Source organism: Chiloscyllium punctatum, chromosome 20, assembly GCF_047496795.1.
Source record: "Chiloscyllium punctatum isolate Juve2018m chromosome 20, sChiPun1.3, whole genome shotgun sequence".
NCBI lineage: Eukaryota > Metazoa > Chordata > Chondrichthyes > Orectolobiformes > Hemiscylliidae > Chiloscyllium > Chiloscyllium punctatum.
This window is the reverse complement of record NC_092758.1, coordinates 85,249,407-85,275,319: the sequence shown is the minus strand read 5'-3', so window position 1 is coordinate 85,275,319 and position 25,913 is coordinate 85,249,407. Positions and strand designations below refer to the sequence as shown.

At 41.8% G+C, this 25,913-nt stretch overlaps 1 protein-coding gene across 3 annotated transcripts in view; it reads left to right on the top strand.

Annotated features, from left to right (window-relative positions):
• jakmip2 (janus kinase and microtubule interacting protein 2) overlaps nucleotides 1-25,913 on the top strand; it is a 280,290-nt gene that overhangs the window by 98,502 nt on the left and 155,875 nt on the right. For all 3 annotated transcript variants that reach the window (XM_072591148.1, XM_072591149.1, XM_072591151.1), the window contains exon 2: nucleotides 18,428-18,582. The gene's annotated coding sequence lies outside the window, so the exon portion shown is untranslated. The remainder of the gene's footprint in view (nucleotides 1-18,427; nucleotides 18,583-25,913) is intronic.

The window sequence follows — 25,913 nt, the reverse complement described above, 5'->3', positions numbered from 1 at the left end:
AGATACAGTGGCATATGAAGACACAAGCAAACCTTGGGATTGACTGTATCCAAACAAGCCAAAGGCAGCTCCTACTTGTACAAGATTATACTTACATACATTTGAGGTACTGGGAAGCTCCGAAAACTGAACAGTTTTGGCAGAAAGGCCTCAGATCTTTCCCCACTGTGCCTTAGCTACAGCTGCCCCAATCTTCAGTGCTTCCCTCAGGACATAGTCCTGGCCCTTGGAATGTGCCAGTCCACAACACTCCGTCAGGGTCAACCCTAGAAGGCCAGCAAGTTTCGGGCAGACCAAAGAGTGTCTCTAACCAGGTAAATGGTCCTCCAGGCACGCTTGATGTTTGTCTTGGTGTGCGTCCTGGGAAACAGACTGTAGAGCACAGAGTCCCGTGTCACAGAGCTGCTCAGATGAACCTCAGAAAGAACCACTGCATCATCCTCCAGATGTCCTTTGCATAGACTCATAGAGATATACAGCACAGAAAAAGACACTTAGGTCCAACTCATCCATGCTGACCAGATATCCTAACCTAATCTAGTCCCATTTGCCCGCATTTGGCCCATATCACTCTGAACCCTTCCTATTCATTTACCCATCCAGATGCCTTTTAAATGCTGTAAATCTACTTGTCTCCACCATTTTGTGCAGCAGCTCATTACAAAAACACATTACCCTTTGTGGGAAATGGTGCCCCTTTGGTCACTTTTATAAACTTGGTGCCCTCAAGTTTTAGACTCTCCTACCCTGGAGAAAAGATCTTGTCTATTTACACCATCCATGCCCCTCATGATTTTATAAATCTCTATAAGGTCACCCCTCAGCCTCCGACTCTCCAGGGAAAACAGCCCCAGCCTGTTCAGTCTCTCCCTATAGCTCAAATCCTCCAACCCTGGCAACATTCTTCGAAATCTTTTCTGAACCCTTTCAAGTTTCGCAACATCCTTCCTGTGGGAGGGAGAGCAGAATTGGATGCAGTATTCCAAAAGTGGCCTAACCAGTGTCCTGTACAGCTGCAACATAACATTCCAAACCTATATGCGCTGCACTGACCAATTAAAGGCAAGCATACTAAATGCCTTCTTCATTATGCTATCTACCTGCAACTTCACATCCAAGGAGCTATGAACCTGCACTCCAAGGTCTCTTTGTTCAGCAACACTCCCCAGGTCCTTACTATGAAGTGCTTTTTTATTTTAACTGAAGAAGGGATGAGGGATGATGGAGAAGAAACAGAAGGGGAGGCTGTAAAATGGTGTATCCACAAAGCCAAGCCAGCCAGAGGTGGCCACTATTCGGTGTGCATGAACACTTGTGCACCTGGAATCCATGGGTAAGCAGTCACCTCATTGTTATGGGAGCATTTTGAGTACCACAATACTTGGTGAAACACGTTGAGACCCATGGGGAGAGGCGATAGCCTAGTGGTACCATCGCTGGACTGTTCAGAGTCCCAGATAATGTTCTGGGGACCCTGGTTTGAAATTCCACTATGGCAGATAAAGGAATTGAATTCAATCAAAGGAAAAAGAAATCTGGAATTAAGAGTCTAATAGTGGCCAGGAATCCATTATTGGTTTACTAATGTCAATGTCCTTTAGGGAAGGAAGCTACATGGCCTACATGTGACTTCAGGTCCAAAGCAAAGTGGTTGACTCTTACCTGCCCTCTGGGCAATTAGGGATGGGCAATAAATGCTGCCTATGCAGTGACACCCTCATCCTGTGAATGAATAAATAAAAAGAAAACTACTTTTGGCATCAATGGAATTTGTTGGCAATTATAGGTGACTGACCAGATCTGTTTTTATCACAGGAATTAAACAATCTGAAGCTCAATTGGTTTCTTTTTTTACTGTTTCTATTCTGATTGCTCTCTTTTGGAGACAGTACTCCGGAGGTGGGATTTTCAGTCTTCAGGACCATGTTGTTAAACTTAATGACAGTGGGTTCCAAATCCTGGACTGTGTACTCTGATTTTCCCCGCATCAGACAATTAGTGATAGGAAGGTGAACCTGCCTCCAGTTAAACACAGCAGGTACGCTCTCTATGATGATGGGCGAATAGGAATACCTCTGACTAATAGACAGGAAACAACGAGTGAAGATAAGGGTTTTTTTTTTAGGTAGGTGACCTCTGACCAGTGGGGTTCCAAAGGGAACAGTGCTGAAACCGGTACCTATTTCACTTTGAGGTAGAAAGCAAATGGACTGTAGCCATATTTGCAGACAACGCAAAGATAAATGGAAAGGCAAGTAGACAGAGGGATGCAAGCAGTTTACAGAGAGATATTGATCAGATAAGTAAGTGGGCAAAAAGTTGGAAAATAGAGAATAACGTTGGGAAAATGTGATGATTTCATTTTGGGAGGACGAACAAAAGAACAGTATTATGCAAATGAAGAAAAACTGCAGAAAGCGGCAATACAAAGGGACGTGGGGAGTTATAGAGTCATAGAGATGTACAGCACGGAAACAGACCCTTCGGTCCAACCCGTCCATGCCGACCAGATATCCCAACCCAATCTAGTCCCACCTGCCAGCACCCGGCCCACATCCCTCCAAACCCTTCCTATTCATATAACCATCCAAATGCCTCTTAAATGTTGCAATTGTACCAGCTTTCACCACTTTCTCTGGCAGCTCATTCCATACACGTACCACCCTCTGTGTGAAAAAGTTGCCCCTTAGGTCGTTTTATATCTTTCCCCTCTCACCCTAAACCTATGCCATCTAGTTCTGGACTCCCCCACCCCAGGGAAAAGACTTTGTCTATTTATCCTATCCATGCCCCTCATGATTTTATAAACCTCTATAGGGTCACCCCTCAGCCTCCGACGCTCCAGGGAAAACAGCCCCAGCCTGTTCAGCCTCTCCCTGTAGCTCAGTTGTACAGGAAACACAGAAAGCTGGCACACAGGGTGCCGCAGGTAATCAGGAAGGGTAGTGGAAAGTTGGTCCTTATTTCAAGGTCATTGGAGTATAAGAGTAGGGGCTGCAACAGTACAAGCTGCTGGTGAAATCACAAATGGAGTTTTGTGAGCAATTTTTGGTCCCCTTATTTAGGGAAAGACATTACTTCATTGGAGACAGCTCAGAGAAGGTGTCCCAGGCTGTTACTCGGTATTGGGGGAGTGGGGGGGGCAGTTGTCTTATGAGCAAAACATAAACAAGTTGGGCCTCTGCTCATTGGAGTTTAGAAGAATGAGAGATGGTCTCATTGAAACATATACAATTCTGAAGGGTCTTGACAGGGTAAATGTTGAGACGATGGACCCCTTCATGAGAGGGTTTAAGATTAGAGGGCACAGTCTCAGAATAAAGGTGGGCCAATTTAAGACTGAGATGAGGAGGAATTTCTTCTCCTGAAGGTTGAGTGTCTTTGGAACTCCTCACCACAGAGAGTTGTGTGGGTAGAATTGTGTACTTAAGGCTGAGATAGAAAGATTCTTGATCAGTCAGGGAATGAAGGGTTATGGAGAAAGGGCAGGGAAGTGGAAGTGAGGAATGTTGGATCAGCCTGTTGAATGGCGGAGCAGGGTTGAGAGGCTGATGGCCTACTCCTGTTACTAGTTCTTATGGTTTGGAAAGAGGGACAGGTTTCTATTCGGGGTAAATGAAATAGGAGGTATCACCATTTTGAAAAATGTTTACACTTTAAGATGACAAAGAAAGGCCCTTGAGTAGTAGATCATCATTTTGTCGTGAAGGCCTTACAGTGGGTGGTTTGTGGCTGTATCTGCAACCAAGCCAAGTAGGACAACCCTGTAAGCCTATCTCTAGTAGTAACTCCCGCTATCAACCTGCCAGTGCACCTACCAAGTAGCCAAACTGGCCCCTGCCACTTTCAAGGAGGATGTGCATGTTTATATATTAATGCACAACCACGACTTAATACAGAAACTGTGAATGTAAAGATGACATGAGGACAAGGCTGGATTTTCGGAACCTAATTAAGAAGTCAATACTACCGCTAAATATGCATTTTTAATCATCTTGGTGTAACATATGCACTACTTGAGGGTTAAGTCATCGAAGCAGGAAAGTTTCAAATTTGATTTCCTACCTCTCTAATTCTGTTCCATCCTGGCTAGGGTAAAGTATACAATGCAGGATGGGTTATACAAAAATTAGCTTTGCTTTCTATAAATTGCAATTCAAACAAATCATAGTTTTATCGAGGACCCTTTCTACTTGAATAATGTGGATAATACATTCCCATGGGACAACGTGCCATCAACGTGTATGAACTGTAGAGAAAGAAAAGGCATAAACTGGACAGCAAATCCTTTCCTTAAAAAATAAGTGTACTGAAGTCAAAAGGCTTTTTTTTTAATTTAAATGCAGTGAGCCTTCGAGTGCCTTAACATTTAATTCTAACACTTGTATCTATTGATTTGGCTTTGCTGTTTATCTCCCATGTATTCTAAACACCTTGGTTGACAATCTGTAGATGGCACAATGAGTCAACATGCACCCCACAATACATACTATCACAAGTCCCTTTGGAAGTTCAGCCTTTTCATGAATGACTAGGAAAGCAAGTGACAAGTTAACAGGTATTTCTAATCAATATGTGCATTTTTGATGCACCAGCAATTAAAATGGAGGCTGCATTGGACTGCCCCCACATCAGAGTTATCACAAAGGGGATATGCTGGCAAGATCAAAAAAAATTACAATGAAGTTGCACATGTCATCAATCTTCAGCCTCGCTGCTGTGGATTGCTACTTGGGGGTGGAAGAAAGAGGGTTAATTTGCTATTGTCTCATTGCGGGGAGAGACTAGCTTCTGACAGCCATAAAGGGATTAGCAGGCTCAGTCTGCCTTTCCACATTGGATCATGCACAGAGGTGAAATGAAGGGGAAACAGAAAGACGTTCCTTTGTAAAGGGAGACTGCAGCAATGCAGCAAAGCCCACAGTTCCAAAAGACACAAAAATGATTGCAGCTGTTGATTTCAGTCTTCTGCTGGCGAATAGGCTTTTGCCTCCATTTGGACGTGTGCTCGATTATAAAACCTTTACCATTTTTCCTTTGGTCACTGCAATTAATAAGTACCATATTATCCAGGATTTTGAATTTTTGTGTTACAGTGCATCATAATATTTCGGCATTTGTCCAACGCTGTTGATTTTCCTCATTAGTTCTACTTCAATCTTCTGTATAAGATTGAATCATCTATTGTGGTTTGCATTGTTGGTCATCACAGATCCTCTGTATGTTAATGTTAGCTACATACAGTGTTCTTTCTTCTCCTCTTGATATTTTAGCTCTGTGCCTTCCTGCTGACGGGTCAAAATGCCTGGTACAAATGTCAGCCAAGAACTCTGAAATTGTGCAGTTTTACCTCATTTGGAGAAGACATTTAATGTAAGATAGTAAGAAGCAAAAATATACCCAATCCGTGAGTGAACACGTCAGGCTTTCCTTTAGATTATTTGCTTAGAGGATCTTCACTGGAAGCCAAAAACGTAACCATAAAAAAATGTCTGTCTCATTTTTCTATCTTTTTACTATGCTTCTGTTGTGGCTCTAAATTAGTGTGCATTCATGCCTAAAAGCTAAGACAGCAATTAACATATTTAGTGTAAAATACAACCAGAAAAGTGTTGAAACAGCAGTACATGCGCTCTCAAGGCTGTAAGAGGTTAATCTGCCAAATGAGAAGATTAACATTTACATCTCATTGTATCATTTCCAACTCAGTTAATTTTCTAAAGAGCCTCATTTTTCTGATGTGATTAAACTTTGTACTGGGTGACTGTGCTGTGCAGTTCATGGGCTGTGCAGCATAAATGTTAATAAAATTCATTGAAACTAGTGCCGGTTATATCCAGGGTCTGGACCACTGAGTCACAAACCACATTTAGTTTGTCTGATGACTTTGCTTAGCAGATACAAGAGACTATATGGTCAGTCTTTAGATGGAGATGGGGGTGTGGTCAGGGAAGAGGTGAGTCTTATCGATGCTAGGCAGGCTTTGGAGCATGAAGAGGTGAGTTACCTTCTGCAATATTCTTAGCCTCTCGCCTGTTTTTGCAGATAGAGCCTTAATGTGGCTTGTCCATTCAATTTCTGGTTGATGGTAATGTCAGATTTTGACAGTGGGGATTTCAGCAATGGCCATATAATTGAATATCAAGTAATAGTTAGATTCTCTCTCATTGGGCAAAGTCATTGTCTGGCAGTTGTGTGATGGTGCTTTAATATCAAAGGAGTTGCAAATAATGCTCAATATTGTACAGTTGTCAGTGAACATCCCCACTTCGGACCTTAGGCTGAAGGGATGGTCGTTGATAAAGCAGAGGAAGGGATAATTGGACATAAAACACTATCTTGAGGACCTGCTGTGAATTTGTAACTAAAGAGTTAGTATTTTTCACAGTTAACAACCCATGATGACATTTCAAACTTAAAAATCATCAATCAAAAGAGGTTTAGCAAAATCGTTTGCCAATTAGGTAAAGAAGCATTGAAAGAAGAAGTTAATTCTTTCTACAATGTATCAAATAAACATCCACTGTGTAGACACAGGCTTCAATATTTGGCAGCTTGAATTGAAAGGAACCTTTCTATGAATATATGCTTTCTGAAAATAATCAAGGATGCCTTTCTGATAATGACGCTGCTCCAAACATATTCTGTCTTATCAGCTCTCAGAAGCTAAGCAGAGTCTGACCAGAGTGGGCACAATGTCAATATAAGACGCAGGAGAAATGCAGGGCAAGTGGTCTCAATCTTTTTTCACATTTTTCGAATAAACAAACAAATGAAACAAAAAGTCTTATTTAGCTAAAAGGTACAGAGTGTATTTGCAGATGGTGGGCCAGAAATCTGATATTATGGCAACTTTGAATTTGCCATTCAAAACTTAAAATCATGGTCCCATTTCAAATATTGGCCAGTAGGGTCATACAGCACAGAACCAGACCCTTCGGTCCAACCAGTCCATGTCGACCATAATCCTAAACTAAACTAGTCCCACCTGTCTGCAACTGGCCCATATCCCTCCAAACCTTTCCTGTGCATGTACTTATCCAAATGTCTAAGGGGTGTAATTAAACCCACATCCACCACTTCCTCTAATGCCTGCCATTCTAACTGTCTGCTGGGTTGCCCAGAACTGAGACTCTGCAATCAGATTTGTACCCTCCGAAATGAGAAAACAACAAGATATAAGCTAAGATATTGCTTCCTTTTTGCAGACCTCATTAGAATATACTTGTGTGTGAACATTTAGACAGAGAAACTGATTAGGGATGGTTAGAGGCGGCATGGTAGCTCTGTGGTTAGCACTGCTGCTTCACAGTGTTAGGGACCTGGGCTCGATTCCAGCCTCGGGCGACTGTCTGTGTGGAGTTTTGCACATTCTCCCTGTGTCTGCGTGGGTTTCCTCCAGGTGCTCCGGTTTCCTCCCACAGTCCAAAGATGTGCAGGTCAGGTGAATAGGTGCATTAGTTAGGGGGAATGGGTCTGGGTGGGTTACTCTTTGAAGGGTCGATTTGGACTAGTTGGGCCAAAGGGCCTGTTTCCACACTGTAGGTAATCTAATCTAATAATACAATGCTTTGCTCATATGGTTTATCATGTGGTGTTTTGTATCTGCTGAAGTCATTGGACAAACTGTAAGTTTTAATCATGGTGCATAGCCTTCCCAACACTGACACAGGTTTCTGGCTAATGTTATCAAGTTGAAAGAAGATTGAACTATCTAAGAAGGATTCCAGACAGAAAGAAATCCCACAGAATGTGTCATGTGAATATGCACAAAAGAAAGGAAAGCAAAAGAAGTCTGCGTTATTGGTAACAACACAGAGTGAACAGCATATGTACAGTACTTGAGCTGATAAGATTCTACACACAGAATGGTCACCTTGGAACAGGACTTCAAGGTGACACCAGAGTTTGGAACTAATAGAGACTGGCAGTGGTGAGAGATGTACTCACAAATTTGTGAAATATTCTGACATAATGTAAAACAGGTGATTAGCACTGACGAGCATTATATGGTCACAAAAATGGAAAATTGCTGGAAATGCTCGGCAGGTCTAGCAACATATGTGGAGAGAAATAATCTTTAATGTTTTGTGTCCAGTGACAGAAATGTAAACTCTGATTTCTCTCCACAGATACTAGCTGAGTTTTACCAGCAATTTCTGTTTTTGTTTCTGATTTACAGCATCCGCAGTTCTTCTGGTTTTACTTAAACATTAAATAGCTTTGCTTTCATTTCCTCTGTTTTGTGTGTGTGTGTGTGTGTGTGTGTGTGTGTGCGCAGTTTTTCCTTGTCTTGGTGCACTGTTGAAAGTGTAATTACTTCAGGTCCTTTGATTCTTCATCAGCCGTAGCTGTATTGAGCTGCCAACGAGTTTGGCAAAATCCCTACACAACAGATCAACCCTCATACCAATCAATCAAAGGATTAGCTCGAGTAGTTCTCATACGTAGACTGCTTTATACTTAATTGCTTGAGTTAATCCAATGAGTGACAAGAAGATATGTTTGATCTGTTTTATAGGTGCTTGATTGAAGTGGACTTTGCATTAAGATCTTTTGTTACCATCGTACTCGGTTACTGAAACTTGAGAGTTTGGTACAACATGCCACTCGATTACTGTATTATCTTGTTGCTATAGGCTTAGCCATATGTTAGTCATCTCTTAATCTCCTGAAATATTTAGAATTGCTTCACAGTCAGGGAAGAGCTATTTTCCTTTAATATAGTTACATCACAAGCTAGGTAGCATGAATAGAATTATTTATGTAAGTGGTCAGGCCACTTTTGGAATATTGTGTGCAATTCTGATTTCCCTCCTATCAGAAAGATGTTGTGAAACTTGAAAGGGTTCAGAAAAGATTTACAAGGATGTTGCCAGGGTTGGAGGGTTTGAGCTATAGGGAGAGGCTGAATAGGCTGAGGCTGTTTTCCTTGGAATGTCAGACGCTGAGCGGTGACCTTATAGAGGTTTATAAAATCAAGAGGGACATGGATAGGGTAAATAGACAAGGTCATTTCCCTGGGGTGGGGAGCCCTGAACTAGAGGGCATTGGTTTAGGGGTGAGAGGGGAAAAATTTAAAAGGGACCTAAGGGGAAACTTTTTCATGCAGAGGGTGGTGCGTGTATGGAATGAGCTGCCAGAGGAAGTGGTGGTACAATGACCACATTTAAAAGACATCTAGATAGGTGTATTAATAGGAAGGGTTGAGAGGGACATGGGCCAAATGCTGGCAAGTGGGACTAGAACAGGTTAGGACATCTGGTTAGCATGGACAAATTGGACCGAAGAGTCTGGGTTACTTTTGTACAACTCATTGACTCTAAAATCATTTACGGTGAACATATTATGCACTATAATTTTCTGAGTAAAAGGAGGAGCAAATCTCACTTAATATTGAGAACAGTACATAACTTTTTACTTGCATTTTAATGAAGTAATTCCGACTCAATTCAAGATAATGTTAAAATGGTAGCACATTGCTCGATACATTGACACAAAATGTCTTTGTGCACAGTTTTAATGTAGCATCTGAACATTTATTTTAGGGTGTAATATGCTACAGTAGTACACACAAGGATTCAATGTAAAATATGCTGTCCACTCTGCTAATGTCCCCAAAGTGTACAGAGTAAAGATGGAGACGTGAATTTCAATTTTCATTATTTAATGTTGGCAACAGTGTAAAGCCAATTTATCACAATCTCACTTAGAGAATCTAGGTTAAAAAAAATTGAAATTAATTTGACTGATTGGACCACATGTACCAAAGCTGTGTTCTAACAAAGGGTCACTGGACCCAAAATGTTCACTTTGATTTCTCATCACAGATTCTGCCAGACCTGCTGAGTTTTTCCAGCAGATTCTATTTTTTGTACAAAAGCTGTGGATGGGTTAAACCTTTTCAGAGCAGAATAGCATGGTGGCTCAGTATTTTGCACCACTGCCGCACAGTGCCAGGGACCTGGGTTTGATTCTGCGTAGAGTTTGCACATTCTCCCCAAGTCTTTGTGGGATTGTTCTGGTTTACTCTCACAGACCAAAGACATGCAAGTTGGGTGGATTTGCTAAATTGCCCACAGTGTCCAGGATTATAGGGGAGGATCTGGATGGGATGCTCTTCGGAGGGTCAGTATGGGCTGAATGAACTGCTTCCACGCTGTAGGGATTCCATGAGTACAGTCTGCTTTTAATTCAAATAATCTAGCAATTCGATATTTGTTACAAAAAAATCAATTTTTGTGTGTTATTTATGCTGCTTAATTCAAATGATTGGATGAGTTATTTATATGTGCTAGTTATTCTATGGAGATATAAGCATTTTTTAATCATTATGTTCAGTTGAGATGCACATATTTAAAAGTCATTCATGGGAAGAGGGCCTGGATGGCCAGCATTTATTAGGCAAATGTGAGGACTGCAGATGCTGGAAACCCGAGCCTAGATTAGAGTGGTGCTGGAAAAGCACAGCAGGTCACGCAGCATCCGAGGAGCAGGAAAATCGACGTTTCGGGCAAAAGCCCACTTTAATCTAAAACAGCATTTATTGCCCATCCCTAATTGCCCAGAGGGCAGTTAGGAGTCATCCACATTGCTGTAGGTCTGGAGCCACATGTAGGCTAGACCAGGTAAGGATGGCAGTTTCCTTCCCTGAAGGACATTAGTGAACTAAATGGGGTTCCAGTGAACCAGGTAAATAAATACCAGATGGACATTGTTTTATAGAACAGAGTGAACTTTGAACATTGAGTGACTCACCCTAAAGTCAGGCTATTGCTCATGGATCCTTGTCATATTCTTTCAGTATTATTTCAACAGTTCCAACAGTGCTCATGGAGTCAGACTAAGAAAGTAAATTGTAACAGGATTGAATAGGGCTAGGGTCAGGGTAATTCCCTCAGGAATTAGAAAGCTGTACCATTTAATTGGCTGACTGATTTATTGTCACATGTACCAGAGTACAGTGAAAAGGTTTGTTTACGAGCAGGACAGTCAAATCATAGAAAGCAAGGATGTACGATCGAAGTTTGTAACAAACTTAGACAGAGGCATGCAGGTTCCATTGCACAGGGTGTGGACTAGGCGAGATCAATGTTGGCAAGATCAGCATTATTTGAGGCTAGAGAATCCATTCATCAGCTCTCTTTGCTCCAAGGAGAACAGTTCCAATGTCTTCAATCTATCCTCTTCACTGAATTAGAGATGCTGGTCTTGGACTGGAATGTACAAAGTTACAAATCACACAACACCAGATTATAGTCCAACAGGTTTATTTGGAAGCACTTGCTTTCGGAGCGCTGCTCCTTCATCAGGTGGTTGTGGAGTGCACAACTGTAAGACACAGAATTTATAGACACAAAAATTCGCTATAAATTCTGTGTCTTATAATTGTACACTCCACAACCACCTGATGAAGGAGCAGTGCTCCGAAAGCTAGTGCTTCCAATTAAAACCTGTTGGACTATAACCCGGTGTTGTGTGATATGTAACTCTTCACTGAAGTTTCTCATTCTCCCAACCATTCTTGTGAACTGCTTCTGGTGGAAAAAGCAAATAAGACAGGCTCAGGTGGATTAGTGGAAAAGGGCAAAAGGAAACCTCAAAGTCTTCAAAAAGTGCATCAAGTGTAATGGGCGGCTAAAGGAAGAGTAGGCCTGACTCGGGACGAGAAAAGGAATGAGCACTTTGAGTCAAGAGACATGGCTGAGGTGTTCAATAATATTTGTCTTGACCTAAGAGAAGGAAAATACAATCATTAGATAATTTTAAATTGATGATAAAATTATTTATGGTATTGTATAAGCAGCCAATACTTAAAGTTGATAAGGCAACATGACCGGGTGAGATGGTGCCAAGGTTATTGAAGGAGGAGAGAGTAGGAATTGCAGAAATGTTGATAAATATCTTTCAATTTTCATTGGGTCAGAGGATGAGAAGTTGCAATAATTACGTTCTTGTTCTGGAAAGGTTGTAAGGATTAGTCTAGCCATTACAGACCGGTCAGTTTAACAGGTGATGGGGAACCATCGAGAATCAATTCTTCAAGATGGAATTAACAGTCATATGGAAAATATAGACTGACTGATTCAGAAAGGCCACCTGATGAAGGAGCAGCGCTCTGAAAGCTAGTGCTTCCAAATAAACCTGTTGGACTATAACCTGGTGTTGTGTGATTTGTAACTTTGTACAGTCCAGTCCAAGACCAGCATCTCTAATTTGTCAAGGGCTGTTAATGTGATATACATGGACCATAGAATAGAATCATAGAATGGAAAGAGGCCCTTCGGTCCATCAAGTCCACACTGACCTTCCAAGGAGTAGCTCACCCAGACCCTTTCCCCTAACCTATCATTCAAATTTCCCCTGACTAATGCACCTAACCTACACATCCCTGAACACTATAGGCAATCAGCATGGCCAATCCACCTAACCTGCACATCTTTGGACTGTTGGAGGATTAGATTAGATTAGACTACCTACAGTATAGAAACAGGCCATTTGGCCCAACAGGTCCACACCTACCCTCTGAAGAGTAACCCACCCAGACCCATTCCCCTACCCTATATTTACCCCTGACTAATGCACCTAACACTATGGGCAATTTAGCATTGCCAATTCACCTGACCTGCACATCTTTGGACTGTAGGAGGAAACTGGAGCACCTGGAGGAAACCCATGCAGATACGGGGAGAATGTGCAATCTTCAGACAGACAGTCGCTCAAGGTTGGAATCAAACCCATGTCCCTGGCGCTGTGAGACAGCAATGCTAACTACTGAGCTATCATGCCACCCTAAAGATTTCCAAAAATGTTCCTTTTCATTTACAGGATGAAGGCACAGCTGGCTAAACCAGCATTTATTGGCCAACTCTAATTGCTCTAAAGAACAGTCAAGAGTCAACTAAATTGCTGAGAGTCTGGAGTCACATGTAGGCCAGACCAGGTATAGATGGCAGATTCCTTCCCTAAGGGACATTAGTGAACCAGATGGATTTTTCCAACAATTGACAATAGTTTCATGGTCATTGGACTCTTAATCCCAGACATTTGTTGGATTCAAATTTCACCTTTGGCTGTGGCAGGACTTGAACCTAGGGAAAAAACCCTTTTTCCCGAAAGGTCGATTTCTAAGCTACTTGGATGCTGCCTGAACTGCTGTGCTCTTCCAGCACCACTAATCCAGAATCTGGTTTCCAGCATCTGCAGTCATTGTTTTTACCTCAAGAGAGAATAATGACCAATGGGTACTATAGAGGCTGGGAGATGGCATGCGGTTGAGTCCCTTGAGTTGGTATTGCAACCATGTTCTTTCTGATGTGTATTAATGGTCTCGGCCTTGGGACAATTTTGAAATTTGTAGTTGATGCAACACCTGAGAGAATGGTAGACTGTGAGGAGGATTGTGTAGAGTTCCAAAAGGACATTTGATATGTTGGGTGGAGTATGTGGAAATGTGGCAGATGAAATTCAATGTAGAGAATTGTGAGGTAATGCAGTTTGGTCCAAAAAATGTGGCAAGACAGTATAAAATAAATGATACTATTCTCAACAATGTACAGGAGCGGAGAGACCTGGGTGTGTACAGTCCTGATGGCGTGCTTTTGCCCGATTTTCCTGCTCCTTGGATGCTGCCTGACCTGCTGTGCTTTTCCAGCACCACTCTAATCTAGACTCTGATCTCCAGCATCTGCGGTCCTCACTTTTGCCTGTGTACATGCAGAAATCATTACAGGTTGCAGAACAGGTTGAGAGAGTTGTTCATAATGTATGTACAGAGGAACCTTGATTATCCAAAGGATACATGTGGGGAGTATTTCGCTCAGTTAATCGAGTTCCGGCTGATTGAGTTCCAGATAATCAAACGCCAGACAACATAGTTTACCAAGCATCAGGACTTTGCGATCTTACTGGATAATCTAATATTTGGATAATCAAATGCCTGATAATCAAGGTTTCTCTGTAGTTTTCCAGACTTCATAAATAGGGGTATAGAGTGCACGAACTGAGAGTTTGCGAAGAGCCGATATAAGACACTGAATTGGCCTGAGCTGGAGTATTGTGAACAGTTCTGGGCACCACGCTATAGGAAGGATGTGATAGCATCAGAAATAATGCAAAACAGGCTTTTGAGAATGGCTCCAGAGATGAGAATCTTCAGTTTTGAGGAGAAATTGGAGAAGTCTGGACTGTTTTTCTTGAAGAGGAGGAAGCTAAGAGATTTGCTTGTTCTCAAAATAGTAAGTTAGCTCTGGACTGAGTAGATAGGGTGAAACTATTCCCACTCAAGCAGATTGAGATCAGAGCCCACTGTTTAACAAAAGAAAATGCAGCGTAAGAAAACAACCGTTTCAATCAGTGAACAGTTAAGGTCTGGAGTGCACTTCCTGAAAATGTAGTGGAGGCAGGTTCAGTTGAAGCGTTCAAAAGGATGTTGTTTGTATTTAAGTAATTATTCAATGTGTAGCATTATCAGAAATCACAGGAGATTGGCACTAAGTTGTAATGCTCATAAAGCTAGTGCAGACATAAATGAGCTTCTCTCTGCATCATAATGCTGCTGTAAGATCTTTCTTGGCCTATACCATTCTCTGTTAAGTTCAATGATCTGTTAACACGTACTCAATCCAATTTCACAGAATCCATACAGTGTAGAAGTAGGCCATTTGGCCCATCAAGTCCACACCGACCCTCTGAAGATCGTCCCACCCAGACCCACCTCTCTACCCTGTCCCTGTAACGCTGCATGGCTAATCCACCCAGCCTGCACATCCCTGAACACTGTGGGCAATTTCCCATTGCCAATTCACCCTAACCTGCACATCTTTGAACTGTGGGAGGAAACTGGAATACCCAAAGGAAACCCATGCAGACACAGGGAGAATGTTCAAACTCCACACAGACAGACACCCAAGGTTGGAATCGAACCCGAGTCCCTGGAGCTGTGAGGCAGCAGTGCAAACCACTGAACCGCCATGCTGCCCCTTCTTATATTAGTTTAATGTATAAAATCTTATTACCCATATTTTCCTTAAACCTTTTATTCCATTATGTTTGCTTATTAGATTCCCACAGTGTGGATCAGGCCCTTCGGCCCAACAAGTCCACACCGACCCTCCAAAGAGTAACCCACCCAGACCCATTCCCCTACCCTATATTTACCTCTGACTAATGCACCTAACACTATGGGGCAATTTAGCATGGCTAATTCACCTGACCTGCACATCTTTGGATTGTGGGAGGAAACTGGAGCACCCGGAGGAAACCCACGCAGACACAGGGAGAATGTGCAAACTCCACACAGACAGTCAGCTGAGGCAGGTAGCGAACCCAGGTCCCTGGTGCTGTGAGGCAGCAGTGACAACCACTGAGCCATCATTTGAGCATATTGTTTGGCATAGGAACAGCAAATTTGTACTTTTAGTAGGAATAATTTTGAATCAAAGTTAAATTACAAATCATGTCTTTCCTAATCCTCCTGCTTTTCATTCTCTCTGGAGTTTTAGGATTCTTAAGTGTTAATTCCTAGGACTATGTAAATAGTACCTCCCATAATGATGTGTAAAAGAACACATGACAAGAGAAACCTGTGAGAATGGTCATAACTTCTACACTGTCACCCTCTTCATGTGAAGCTGTATACAATTCCTTAATATAGTAGCCAGGCCATGGAGATGCTGGTATTGGACTGAGGTGGACAAAGTCAGAAATCAGATGACACCAGGTTAGAGCCCAATAAGTATATTTGAAATCAAAAGCTTTCATAGCGCTGCCCCTTCACCAGGTGAATGTTTGTGGTTTTCGTTCAGCTTCTGACCTTCAGATAGTAAACCAGTTGTGTTTTAAGATGAGAGGAGAGATATTTAAAAAAGGCATGCGAGGCAATTTTGTTTTACACAGAGGGTGGTTCGTGAATGGAAGTGGTAGAGGTTCAAACATTGAAAAGACATTTGGATAAGTAAATGGTTAGGAAACGTTTGGAGCCAATTGGGCCAGGAGCAGGCAGGTGGGACTAGCTTGGTTTGGGTTTATGGTTGGCATGGACTAGTTGGACCAAAGGGTCTGTTTCTGTGCTGTATGACTCCACGATTCTATCATTCAGTGATTACTCCAAAGCTATTAGCCAAAATACAGCACTCCAATATTTGACTGTCTATCTCTTTCTCAGTCCCAGATTTGTTTGTCTTCTCTTCCGTTTAAATCCCATGAGAACTGAAAACCAGCTGATTACCATACTACAAAGTAAAGGGTACCATATTGTTGCAATTCCCATGGTTCCAATGGGATTTGACTGAAGAGCTACATGCTGTTCTCTCTACATAACAACCAGCTCCAGCAAGGCGCTTTCCCAGTACTTTCCACAGACCAGAATTGTAAGTGCAATAATGTTGGAATATTTACTACCAGAATCTTAGTACAAGTCTAATAGTTCAAATTGTTACTGTGTAGGGATAAGGGTGGTCTTTTGTCATCAACAGAGGAATAATAGAAGCACATCATGGTGGAATTTTCATGCAGCACTGCAATACCGCATCTTAACAGTCATACAATTCAATGAAAGCCAGTGCTTGTTCAGTCTTTAAAATGAAACTTTTTGCAGCAACTAGTGTTTTCCCTTTCACATGTATGGAGTCAGCTATTACAAGGGGGCATAGCTTTAAATTAAGTGGGGGTAGATATAGGACTGATGTTAGGGGTAGGTTCTTCACTCAGCGAGTCATAAGTTCATGGAATGCCCTGCCAGTAGCAGTAGTGGACTCTCCCTCTTTATTGGTATTTAAACGGGCATTGGATAGGTATATGGAGGATAGTGGGTTAGTGTAGGTTAGGTGGGCTTTGATTGGCGCAACATCGAGGGCCGAAGGGCCTGTACTGCGCTGTAATGTTCTATGTTCTATGTGCTGAGCTTCATGATTTCCCACTTCCAAAAGGATTCTCTATTATGTGTCTTTACAGTGTTAAAAAGGACGACTTGCATTTAGATAGCAGCTTTCATGACAACCAGACGTCTCACAGCACTTTACCAGTGATTACATGCTTTTGGATCGTAGTTACTGTTGCGAAATGGGAATCTTGGCAGCCAATTCCGCTCAGCAGATCTCCATGAAAAGCAGTGCTTTATCCGATAATCTTTGTCATCACGATTGGAGCATTAAATCTGTCCAGGGACACCAGAGAATAACCCTCCCACTATTCTTCAAAACTGGACGATGTCACCTTGGCTTTACATCACCCTTCCACAGCAGCACTTCCAAAGTTGCAATGCTGTCTTGAACTGCGCTGGAGGGTTTTGTTTCTTCCTTCATTCTTTCATGCGATGTGCATGTTACTTGCAAGGCCAGCATTTGTTGTCCATTTCTAACTGCTCTTACAGTCATACAGCACAGAAACTGCCCCTTCAGTCCAGCCAGTCCATGCTGACCATAATCCCAAACTAAACTAGTCTCACCTGCCTGCTCCTGGCCTATATCCCTCCAATCCAATTATCTTCTAAACTTATGTGTCAGGTCATTTTGGAGGGCAGTGAAGTGGGAGATGGCATGGGGCAGGGTGGCACTTGGTATACGGACACACAAGGTGGCCGCTGAGCCAGCAGTTGGCCACTTGACACACAAGCCGACCGCTAGACCACAATATGGAGAGAGACAGTGGAGCAAACACAGACACTGCCTGGTGCCATCAGGATGCCAGCAAAATGCACTCACAACCTAGTTAATTAGTTTAAGATGGGAGGGGGAGAGAATGCATATGAGTAGCATATACTGCCCGCCGAAGTGTCTGAGTCCAGCCAACATCTTTGATAGATATGCTAACAGTTTGATACGGACTCAATACAAAGTGCTAATAGCCAGGGCTGCAGTAATCACCCTTCTCAGGAAGAGCAATTAGCGCCCATTACATCAGCAATGGACTTCCATGCAGACATTGAAACTGACAATGTCTGCGCTGAAACTGACAACGGTCATACTGAAATTAACAAAGGCTGTGCTGGAACTGACAATAACTGCAACAAAACTATTCACAATTCTGCAATGTTTACAACAAACAAACCATGTTACAAACAGTAGCCTCATCACTGACCTATTATTATAAAATGTATAATAGTATCTTTGCATGTGCTCTAGGTGGAGAGAAGACTCACAGCTGACCACTGTACTGTTGGTGTCTGTCTCTCCCCGGAGCTCCAGTATTTCCTTGTACAATAAACACTGACATTGAACCCCGACTCTGACTCCAAGGCTGGTGATTTTCCCCACAACAGCAGTTAAGAGTCAACTGCATTGCTGTAGGTCTGGAGTCGTGTGTGGGTCAGGCTAGGAAAGGAGGGTAGATTTCCTTTGCTAAAGGATATTAATGGACCAGATGTCCGACAAAACTTGAAGATTGCTTCATTGCCCTCATGACTGAGTCAACTTTTCTTCTCCCCCAGGTTTATGAATTGAATTTAAATCCTATCAGCTGCCACAGTGGGATTTGAACCCATGTCCCCAAAGGATCAACTTGGGTTTCTGGATTACTGAACCGCTGACTTGAGTTTTGTCCAGCGTGGGATTTGAAAGTGAAAGCTGATTGATTGATTTAGAGGTGAGTGTGCTGCTAGCTGAATAAGAACTGGTATATCGGCCTATTCTTGTAGACTTTATATTGGATAAAAAAGTTTGAAAGTTGTTGGATACGTTTTTAACATAAATGGTAACCTTTACAGCACTGTATCCCTTAATGATCCTGTTGTTATGTACTTGTTGCAATAACTGAGTGCAGTTTTGGTCTCCTCATTTAAGAAAGGTTGGAATCACATTGGAGGTGATTCAGGGGAGGTTTATTAGTTTGTTGCATAGACTGAGTGGGTTGTCTTATCAAGAAAGTTCAGACAGTTTCCACTAGAGTTTAGAACAGTGAGGCATGATTGGTTTGGCGCTTATCAGATGCTGAACGGTTTTGACAAGATGGATATGGTAAGGATGTTTCATTTTTTGGATAAGGCCTGAGCCAGAACATTTTTATTAAAAGCCAGTCACTCTGCTAAGGTAGCCATGATGTGCTGGTGTTGGACTGGGGTGGACAAAGTCAGAAATCAGACGATGCCAGGTTTTGGTCCAACAGGTTTCTTTGAAATCACAAGTTTATTCTGTGCCTGTATTCCCCTCCACTTCACCCGACAAAGGGGCTGTGCTCCGAAAGCTTGTGATTTCAAATAAACCCGTTGGATTATAACCTGTGACTTCTGACTGTGCGAAGGTAGCTTTGAGGGTTGAGTGACTTTGGAAGTCTCAGCCTCAGAATGTGCTTGAAGCAGGGCCATTGACAAATTTTAAAATTGGTGGTAGGTTGATTCCATTACTGAACAAGGATCTACAGTTATCACAGAAAAGCGACAATATTGAATTTGAAACACAATCAGAGAAACTTTAATCTTATTGGGTGGTCATAAAGTCATAGAGCTGTACAGCACGGAAACAGACCTTCGGTCCAACTCATCCATGCCGACCAGATATCCAAAATTAATTTAGTCTTATTTGTCAGCATTTGGCCCATATCCCTCTAAACCCTTCCTATTCATATACCCATCCAAATGTTGTAATTGTACCAGCCTCCAACACTTCCTCTGGCAGCTCATTCCATACACGCACCACCTGCATGAAAATATTGCCCCTTAAGTCCCTTTTAAATCTTTCCCCTCTCACCTTGAACCTAGTTTGAAGGGCAAAATGGCCTAATTTTGCTCCCAATTCATATATTTACACTGTAGTAATAAGTAGACTTTAAGATGCGTTTCAAACTGCTTTTTTTAAACTAAACAGTAATGCATTAAAAATAACTTGAAAACTTGTGAAGATCAATTTTCGGATCAGCTTAATTCTCTTAGACCCCATTTCAAATTGGATGCTCCTTTATCAGGAAATATGTGTGACTGGACTTGAAAAATATGTGCTTTAAATGTTAAAAAAAAATAAAAACAAAAATCAGTCAGGCGTATCAACCAAAAGTAACAGAATTCAAAATTGAAACCAAATTATTCCTTTTCATCTTTACAGTCAATTGTTCTGTTTTGCTGCAATCAATTAATCAATTTTAGTGGTGTGTCTCATGTTCAGGAAACTGGGTTAAAGCTAAATTCGGACAATTTATTTCACACCCAATTTATTCTACAGCAGGCAAATCGAGGAGATTCTTAATTCCCTTTGGTTAAACAGGATTTAAGTTTGATTAAAAGATTCATGTCTAAACTATTACAATGGCAAGCTCCATGTACAACATGATATTTAAAGGTGTATATTCAGTACAAAAAGCACAGTTTTAAGTGGATGTTTTTAGTTTAATTTTAAAATGTTTACATTTTCAACTCTATTCCTTGTTGTTTATCTCTATTTGTATCCAACATACCACTGATATCATAGAGTTGTAGAAATGTACAGCACGGAAACAGACCCTGCAGTCCAACACATCCATGCCGATCAGATATCCTAAACTAATCCAGTTCCATTTGACAGCACTTGGACCATATCCTTCCTATTCTGATACCCATCCAGATGCCGTTTAAATGTTGTAATTGTGCCAGCCTCCACCACTTCCTCTAGCAGCTCCTTCCATAAACAGCACCAGCCTCTGCGTGAAACTGTTGCCCCTTAGTTATGTCCTGGGTGGTTTGTTCTTTCAATTAAAATAAGCAAATGTAATAAGTATTAGCACCAGGAAAAGAAGTACGATTGCGCGGCCAATGGCTATCTCCCTCTGATGTTCACTGTTAGGTGCGTGGTCTAGTGTGAAGGTTAAACAGCCTTGTTCAAACTTTGCTTGTGGTCTGCTACAGTGAAACACAAGTTGGAATTGCTTTTGCTTAACATGGTCAGAATGAATTTCCAATTGGCTAGTCTGTTTTGAAATTAAATTAAAATAATTAAGTTTTGCTGTTTGACTGGAATTGAAAGTAAATAAAGCTGTGATTAATTTCCTTTTAAGACTCTCTAGCTCAGTGCTTACTTTACGTGCAGAAAGCAAGACTCTCCATCTTGGTAGAAATGGCTTTTGAGGCATGAATCCACCCTCAAAAAGTTCTACCCTCGAAACAAACCCTCACTATTTGTGTAGTGGGGGCTCAAGATGTAATTTAGCATATTGAAGTATTGCTACCTCAGTCAGATTTAAGTTTTGCTAGTGGGATGTCCAAGACGTAACGTGTACATTTTAGACCTGATTCAGAAAGTCTAAACTTATCAATACTGTTGTGAGGTTGAAGGTGGTACCTTTGAGAGTGAAAGCTGTTTTGCACTGAAAGCTTGCCTGTCATGTGATGGACTAGCTGCCTCAGAGTATACTGGAAAATTGAAAACATGTAACATTTGGCTCTAAGCTAGATATCTCTGTTGTTTTGACCACAATTTGAATCTAATCAATCAGTTTAGATTATGCTCCAGGATACTAAAACCCAATCATGTTTGATTTTTTTTTGCCAACCTTGAACCAATGAGATGATTCGATGTTTGGGGTATTAGGAAGCAGACATTTTGGAATGTTAGATCAAGACTAACTGCAATCGAGAGAGTAACTGCCATTCAAAACACTGTCTATCAAAGGTACCGTTTTCATATGAAACATCTATGCAGCAAAAGACCAAAGACGACCCAGGGAGATCTACAATCAGAGGAAGACAGACAGCCACGATGACAGACACTGTGTAGTTTCGAAATTAAGTTGATGTAATTTTAACATGGGTTTACTGGAACTGTATATTGTTATAGAGTTGAAGACAGATAGTAAGTAGTTAAGAGAAAGGAGGCTTACAGTTGTAACTAGTTGTCGAGAGTGTGGTGCTGGAAAAACACAGTAGGTCAGGCAGCATCTGAGGAGGAGGAGAGACGATGAAGGGCTTTTCCAGCACCACACTCTCGACTCTAATCTCCAGCATCTGCAGTCCTCACTTTCGCCTAGTTGTAAATGGTAGTTGTTTAATATTCACTTTTAGAGTTAAAGAATAAATTGATTTTCTTTTTCTTTGAATAAGGGAATTTGGAGAATTCTCTGTCACTCATACTTTAACAGGTTATGAGACGAGGTGAGCTTTTCTGGGTGTTTGGTTTAATTAGCAGAAGGGTTCACTGCTGTGACATGACAATACTCATAAGTATTGCTGAAAAAAAGACTCATTTGTCAAAGTTTTATACTTTGCAGTCATCAGGACAGTTCACAGTAAAGTCATTTATATAATATTAATAATTGCTTGGGAAGTGGAGTCTGGTATAGACACTGTCTAATGGACAGTGCACTAGCTAATATGTTTGATATTTAACTGCCAAGTTTTGTTTAAATTTAACCAAGAGAATGATTTTCACTATTTGGATAACAAACACTTCAGGATTGTCAGTGAGACCAGGAGTACGGAGCACCATGTGTACTGGAAGCTATCTATATGTTGATATACAGAGTCATGTATTTTGTAGACATGTGCACACAGTGCCCTTTACAATGCAACAGAAATAGTTCTTTTCATTTTTAGCAATGATGATGTGTTATTTTGTGCAGCTTGGTAGTTGTTCAGATGGACCCAGGTTTTCTTTTTGTTTATCGAGAGAGGGTGAGAGACAGAGAGAGAGAGAGAGAGAGACAGAGAGAGACACGCACAGATGCTGTCAGATTTCAGTTTGAAGAATACTTGTCCTTACTACCCTCGAACTCAGATCTTATCAACATTGTGCAACTCAACCAATCAGAGGCCTGTTGTTGGGTAGAATTTGCTTAACGTAACAGACACTCCATGGTTCTTGATCTTGAATTATCTCTCTCACTATTTCAAATAACAACATTGTATTGTACAGGTCAAGAATATGTAGCAAAGTTGCAAAACTCTCCCAGCGTTTTATTTATAGCAGTCCAAATTCGATTTCCGTTTATAGTCCAACAAAGACGTTGTCTTGTGCAGGAGTCATGGGTTGGCATGAGTTAGCATTACATTGGCGTAGGGGCTTTGTAGAGCCACAGAGATGGGTGAGAATATTGGTTGGCTTGGGATGAATGAGAGGTGGATACATAGAAATGGTTGGAGATGAGGGATTGTGTGTGGGATGTGAATGATTGGAGGAGGAGGAAAACTTTTTCTCTGTTCGTATGTTCCCTGTGGCTTTGACAAAGTGCCAAGGTTGGTCTTTCACCCAGCACACCTTCATACAGATCAAAATCCAAACAAGAAATAAGGCAGGGCAGGTGACTGAGGTGTCAGTGGGGGAGCATTTTGGGGCCAGTGACCATAATTCTATTAGTTTTAAATTAGTGATAGAAAAAGATAGACCAGACCTAAAATTTGAAGTTCTAAATTGAAGAAAGGCCAGTTTTGAGGGTGTGAGGCAAAAACTTTCAAAAGCTAATTGGGGGCGGATGTTCATAGGTAAAGGGACAGCTGGAAAATAGGAAGCCTTCAGAAATGTGTTGACGAGAGTATAGAGACAGCATATTCCTGCTAGGGTGAAAGGAAAGGCTGGTAGGTATAGAGAATGCTGGATGCCAAAAGAAATTGAGGGTTTGGTTATGAAAAAGAAGGAAGCAAATGTCAGGTATAGACAAGAGAGATCAAGTGAATCCTTAGAGCATAAAGGCAGTAGGAGTACACTTAAGAGGGAAATCAGGAGGGCAAAAAGGGGACATGAGATAGCTTTGGCAAATAGAGTTAAGGAGAATCCAAAGGGTTTTTATCAAGTACATTTAGGACAACAGGGTAACTAGGTAGAGAATAGGGACCCTCAAAGATCGGCAAGGCACCTTTGTATGGAGCTGCAGGAGATGGGGGAGATACTAAATGAGTATTTTGCATCAGCGTTTACTGTGGAAAAGGACATGGAAGATATAGAATGTAGAGAAATAGATAGTGACATCTTGAAAAATGTCTATATTACAGAGGAGGAAGTGCTGGATGGTTTTAAATGCATAAAAGTAGATAAATCCCCAGGACCTGATCAGGTATACCCTAGAACTCTGTGGGAAGCTAGAGAAGTGATTGCTGGGCCTCTTGCTGAGATATCGATTGTCATAAGTGAGGTGCCGGAAGACTGAAGGTTGGCTAACGTGGTGCCACTGCTTAAGAACGGTGCTAAGGACAAGCCAGGGAACTATAGACCAGTGAGCCTGACGTTGGTGGTAGGCAAGTTGTTGGATGGAATCCTGAGGGACAGGATGTACATTTATTTGGAAAGGCAAGGACTAATTAGGGATAATCAACATGGCTTTGTGCGTGGGAAGTCATGTCTCACAAATTGGATTGAGTTATTTGAAGAAGTAACAAAGAGGATTGATGAGGACAGAGTGGTAGATGTGATCTATATGGACTTCAGTAAGGTGTTTGACAAGGTTCCCCATGGGAGACTGATTAGCAAGGTTAGATCTCATGGAATACTAGCCATTTGGATGCTGAACTGGCTCAAAGGTAGAAGACAGAGGGTGGTGGTGGAGGGTTGTTTTACAGACTGGAGGCCTGTGACCAGTGGAGTGCCATAAGCATCGGTGCTGAGTCCCCTACATTTCATTATTTATATAAATGATTTGGATGTGAGCATAAGAGGTATAGTTAGTTTGCAGATAACACCAAAATTGGAGGTGTAGTGCACAGCGAAGAAGGTTACCTCAGATTACAACAGGATCTTGACCAGATGGGCCAATGGGCTGAGGAGTGGCAGATGGAGATTAATTTAAATAAATGCAAGGTGCTGCATTTTGGGAAAGCAAATCTTAGCAGGACTTATACACTTAATGGTAAGGTCCTATGGAGTGTTGCTGAAGAAAGAGACCTTGGAGTGCAGGTCCATAGCTCCTTGAAAGTGGAGTCACAGGTAGATATGATAGTGAAGAAGGCGTTTGCTATGCTTTCTTTTATTGGTCAGAGAATTGAGTACAGGAGTTGGGAGGTCATGTTGGAGCTGTACAGGACTATGGTTAGGCCACTTTTAGAATATTGTGTGCAATTCTGGTTTTCTTCCTATCGAAAGATGTTATAAAACTTGAATGGGTTCAAAAACGATTTACAAGGATGTTGCCAGGGTTGGAAGATTTGAACTAAATGGAGAGGTTGAACAGGCTGGGGCTGCTTTCCCTGGAGTATCAGAGGCTGAGGGGTGACCTTATAGAGGTTTATAAAATCATGAGGGGCATGGATAGGATAAATAGACAAGGTTTTTTTCCCTGGAGTGGGGGGAGTTCAGAACTAGAGGGCATAGGTTTAGGGTGAGAGGGGAAAGATATAAAAGAGACCCACAGGGCAACTTTTTCATGCTTTGAGTTGTATGTGTATAGAATGAGTGGCCAGGGGAAGTGGAGGAGGCTGGTACAATTACAACTTTTGAAAGGCATCTGGATGGGTATTTGAATAGGAAGGGTTTGGAGGGATATGGGGTGGGAGCTGGCAGGTGGGACTAGATTGGGTTGGAATATCTGGTCAGCATGGACGGGTTGGACCAAAGGGTCTGTTTCTGTGCTGTACATCTCTAAGACTCTAATTCTCGGACAGCTGGCAAAACTCCCATTTTTGCCTCCTCACCCATTATGAAAATCCGTGGCACTCTTTGCCCAGGTAGTGCTGGCAGTTATATCAAGTCTGTCCTCAGAAAAGGAGTTCGCCCTCATCTCTGTCTCAAGTGTGTGTCTCCTTGTTTTGAGATTGTGCCCTCTGGTCCTATATTCTCCCGCACGAGAAAGCAACCTTTCTGCATCGACCCTGTCAAGTCTTCTAAGAACTTTGTGTGTTTCAATAAGATTGCCTCACATTCTCCTAAACTCCAATGGGTTGGGACAGTTTAACCCTAAAAGTAGAAAAGAGTGTGGGATGTATGGCTCTGTGCTTTGTGTAGGCCTTGCAAGAGCATGGGGGCATTATACTACAGAAGAGATGTTGCTGGGATACACAGTGGCTCAGTGGTTAGCACTTCTGCCTCACA